General features: G+C 44.1%; 1 pseudogene; it reads left to right on the top strand.

Moving 5' to 3' along the window:
* Positions 1–912: 912 nt before the first annotated feature.
* On the top strand, positions 913–2,771 carry LOC131924575 (L-lactate dehydrogenase A chain-like; annotated as a pseudogene).
* Positions 2,772–4,960: the final 2,189 nt, after the last annotated feature.

The following is a 4,960-nucleotide window of genomic DNA, read 5'->3' as shown; positions in this document are numbered from 1 at the left end:
GTTCTTAACATTTTCTACTAATCACGTTTAAGACTATAGTTGAGCACATAAGATCCCTCTTCCTAGATATTACCTGAATTTAGCCTTTAGTTAATTCATTTCCCCATTGGTCACTTCCCTTTAGGGTTGCAAATGATAATTAACAGTTACTGACTGCCTCTCTATGTGATTCTTATCACCCCTCCATTTGACCCTGGAAGCCTGGCTTTGCACTGTGAAGGGAATACTGCTTGTAAGTGTATATATACCGCGACTTCTGGGGCACATGGAGGACTGAGAAGAGAAAAGAGAATTGAAGAACTAGATGGGTAAGAACTTGAGAGGAACAAACTGAGACGGGGAAGAACTAGATTGAAGGGCTAGAGGAGAGTACCAGAGGAATGAGATGGAAGATGAGGAAGAGTCAGATGGGGAAGTCCTAGCTGGGTAAGAACAAGGTGAAAAGGACCTAGATGAGGCAGAATTAAGATGAGAGAATTAAGATAGAACTTAAGGCCGGGCGGTGGTGGCGCACGCCTTTAATCCCAGCACTCGGGAGGCAGAGCCAGGTGGATCTCTGTGAGTTCGAGGCCAACCTGGGCTACCAAGTGAGTCCCAGGAAAGGCACAAAGCTACACAGAGAAACCCTGTCTCGAAAAACCAAAAAAAAAAAAAAAAAAAAAAAAGATAGAACTTAAGAGGGAACAGTAGATAAACAGAGAAATCAGGCAAGAAAGGAGCTAGGCACGAGAACAGAACTGAAGCTGTGTGTATGTGGATGTTAGGCCAGAGGAATTAAAGCAAGTGGACTATAGAGCTCAGTGTGCTGAGATTCTATTTCCCGAAAACAGTCCTCGCCATTAGTAGTTCTCTCTCCTGAGCCCCTGGGATGTCTAATATTAAGGCTGGTCCCTCTAATATTATACAAGAGGCATGGTCTGTGCCATCAAGAGTCTTAATGAAGGACTTGGCAGGTGAAGTTGCTCTCCTCGATGTCATAAAAGACAAACTCAAGGGAGACATGTTGGATCTCCAGCACGGCAGCCCTTTCCTTGAGAACCAAAAAACTGTCTCTGACAAAGACTATAGGATGACCGCAAACTCCAAGCTGGCCCTTACCACAACTGGGCATATCAAAAAGAAGAAAAGAGCCGCCTCAATTTGGTCTAGCATTACATGAACATCTTTTTTTTTTTTTTTTCCAGACACAGAACAGGAAAGGAATTCCTTTATTGGTGCCTGGAAAGAACTAAAATGTCCAAAGTCCAAAAGATATTCTTGATGGACTCACAGCAGAGTAGGTCCCATCTATTAGATGTTTCTCTTTGGCCTCTATGGATGGTCTCCAGAGTGTTGAACCTACAATCAGCTTTCACACTCTTCACTAATCAAAAGACAGCATGAAACCTTTCCCATGTGGCTCTGGATAGGGAGAGAAGAGGCATTTAGCATCATTTAATTTGGGGCTTAAAACAATCATGGGCCTGTCTTCCTTGGCTGTGGGCAGGTGCTCAGGGAGCCAAGTTCTGACATCTCACATCTGGGCAAAATCCTCTTACCAAGAAGAAAATATCAGCGAGATTGGTTGTCTAAATAACATCCCGTATAGTCTTGCATCTAATGTCTGTGGAGTGCGATCCCTTGGGGTGTTACCGATTCTCTTAGTCTTTGCTTAAACGTTCCTTCTGGATGCTGAAGACCATGCAGGCAGTCAAAATTAATCTTTCTTTCTGTGCTGTCAAGGCCAGTTGGGCAACTATTCCTCAGGGGTCACTTGGGCTTGAGAGGAACCTCGGACTCTTCTAGCCTTTCTTTTACCAGTTGTCCATCAATGTGAGGATGAGTCAAAGGCTTTGCTGTATGCCCTGTGGCTTCCTTTGAAGCCTTGAGGGGATCTTCCCCACATTGACCCTCCTTTTGCAGACTGGACAGTGTTTCAAATTCATTGAGTGGGGTCTCCATGGTCTCCATGAACAAAACAACAAACGTTCAATGGCCTTAGTCCCTGGGACCTCATTGACTTTGTAGGATAAGGGGAGAAATATTCTCCCTTTTAGTCCCTCTAACCACGTTAGAATTGCCTCCAAGAATGATTATAAACACCCAGGAGATCAATTTTACACCAGTTTGGTATTGTAACTACTGTATAATATTTCTTTTTTTCCATTTTATTTATTTATTTTTCTATTATAAGCTTGATACAGTACAAATTCTTATCCTAATAGTGAAATGTTTCACTGAGGCTTGCCCAGTGATTGAGTAATACCAAAACTTATTATAAGCCACAGTCATTCTAGGGTACATGAACATCTTTAAGTCTATTATTCCTAAGGTTATGAAGTTCAGTCCAAATTGCAAGTTGCTGGCTGTTTCTTATCGAGTATCTACCTATCTTGACCTCTGTGACCTTCCCTAAAACCGAGTTATTGGAAGTGGTTTGGATGTGGATTTAGCCTGATTCCTTATCTGACTAAGGAAAGGTTGGGCATTCATCCTTTAAGCTGTGAGGGATGAGTCCTTGTGGGGCTTGGAGACTCCAGTGTGCCTGTGTGGAAAGAATGTGCTGGTGTCTCCTGAGGAATTTGCACCCAGAATTAGGCACTGATGCAGATAAGAAACAGTGGAAAGAGGTTGACAAGCAGGTGGTTGCCAGTGACCACAAGGCGATCCAGCTGAAAGGTTGCCCACCCTGGACCACTGGACTTTCTGTGGCAGATTTGGCAGGAAGTAAAATGAAGGATCTTAGGTAGGTACGTCCAGTCTCCACAATGATTAATAGCGGTCTTCCTTAGTGCTCTGTGCTTCTTGGAAAAACAAACAAACAAAAAAAAATAGACCCTTGTGTTGTGAAGATGCCTGACTCCTGATGGAGAGGCTTGAAGAAGGGTGCAGACAGACTTCGGGAGGACCCAGAAACAGCTGCCATTTAAAGTCTTCTAATGTCACATGATGCCCCTGCCTAGGCTGCAGTAGAAATTCTGTTGGAGGTCAGATATGTCCTTTTTCAGTCTGATCTGTGATTACTGCAGTTGTATGATGACATCGGGGGATAGACATCAGTTTCCCCCACTTAGAAACCCTTACAGCTGTACATGGCTACTGAGTGGCGCTTGTGTGGTGCTACACTGGTTAGTGTCAGGAGTCCCCGCTCCTGAGACACCAACTCTGCACCGGCTCTAGCTGCCCTTCACACCCGATGCGTCTCTTAGTGCTGCATCACTTCTCCAAGCATGCCTGCTCCAGTTTTTCCCCAGTCCGTCACATCCTGGGCTCAAGAGTATACATACATTATTGCATGCTGTGTGCAGGACTGCTCTCAAGAAGTATGTGTGTGTCTATGTGTATTGTACACGGTTATATAGTATAAAGAGAGAAATCTGTGTGTGAACCATGCAACCAACTACCCAAGTGTCATGCCAGCTTTAACACCAAATAAACTTTAAACACAGGGGAGTGGTTTGAAAAGTATTTAAAAATATGTAAGCAGAGAAGTGTCTCACAGAACCCAGACACAAATGAAACTGGACATAAGGAGCCCGTGAATGCTGAATGGACATGCCCTCTTTCATCTCCTCTCTCTTTATACACGGGCTTCTCTCCACCTACTGACAATCAGGCTCTTTTTTTTTTTTTTTTTTTTTTCCGAGACAGGGTTTCTCTGTGTAGCTTTGCGCCTTTCCTGGAACTCACTTGGTAGCCCAGGCTGGCCTCGAACTCACAGAGATCCGCCTGGCTCTGCCTCCTGAGTGCTGGGATTAAAGGCGTGCGCCACCACCGCCCGGCTCAGGCTCTTTCTTTTTAAATTACAATTTTTTTATTTATTGTGGTGTGTGTGTGTGTGTGTGTGTGTGTGTGGTGCCACACTGTGCCATACATGAATGTGGAGGTCAGAAGGCAACATGTGGGAATAAATTCTCTCTATTCACCACAGGACCCACCTCAGGGAAGAGTCTCTACCAATGAGCCATCTCCATGGGGTTTGTCTGCCTCTCTAACCACAGGATACCCTAACAGCTCTCAAATTTACAAACTAACTGGGTATGGTGGCGCTCGAGGGGCAGGACCAGCAGGTCTTTGGGAGTTCAAGGCCAGCCTGGTCTACATTGTGAGTTTGGGCCACCCAAAGCTACATGGTGAGGCCCTGTCACTAATTAATCTATTAGAAATTAAATAATAAACAAAAAGAGGTGTTTCTTTTTCAGTCCCTAGGGAAAGGCTCCCACTGGCCACAATGGGAAGCTGTCACACTAGACTAATCAACTGTCATTTAGGTGTGGGACAACACTAAACACAGCAATCTTCATCCCAGTCCTTAGGAAGGAGGCCATCTTTTGATGTAGCTACAAGGGCCGGGCGGTGGTGGCACACGCCTTTGATCCCAGCACCCGGGAGGCAGAGCCAGGTGGATCTCTGTGAGTTCCAGGCCAGCCTGGTCTACAGAACGAGATCCAGGACAGGCATCAAAACTACATGGAGAAATCCTATCTCTAAAAACAAAAAAAACCCAAACAAACAAAAAGAATTGTTTCCCTTCAATTACACTTCCTTAAAATTTTCTCTAATTGTGTTCCTCATAACAAAAGTTAAAATAGCTAATATCTGGACAAGATATGCATGTCTCCAATCATCCCTTTCAAGCCTAGACAGAGCTCAGTAAACTAATAAGCTATAAACATGAATTAAAATTGTAGGGACCCACAGCGTATGCCGTGCAAACTCTGGAGACAAGTGTCCTGGGCTTCATGAGGAACTGTGACAAGCTGGCTAACCTCTGTTGTATCATTCTCAGTTGTCCTCAAACTACAGATAAATAACTCGTTTCACAGGGTGACTGCAAAGGTTTTTTTTATATACACAAATAAAATGCTTAGAATGGTGATTACACAGACCAACTAGTCAGTAAACATCAGATTTTTTTTTTTAAGACAGTGAGGATCATGGAAAACTCTTGGTCATCAAGCCATTGGAGTTTTCAGAATGC

This window comes from Peromyscus eremicus, chromosome 14, assembly GCF_949786415.1.
Source record: "Peromyscus eremicus chromosome 14, PerEre_H2_v1, whole genome shotgun sequence".
In the NCBI taxonomy this organism is placed as follows: domain Eukaryota; kingdom Metazoa; phylum Chordata; class Mammalia; order Rodentia; family Cricetidae; genus Peromyscus; species Peromyscus eremicus.
The sequence above is the reverse complement of the archived record's forward strand: the minus strand, read 5'-3'. Positions and strand labels throughout refer to the sequence as shown.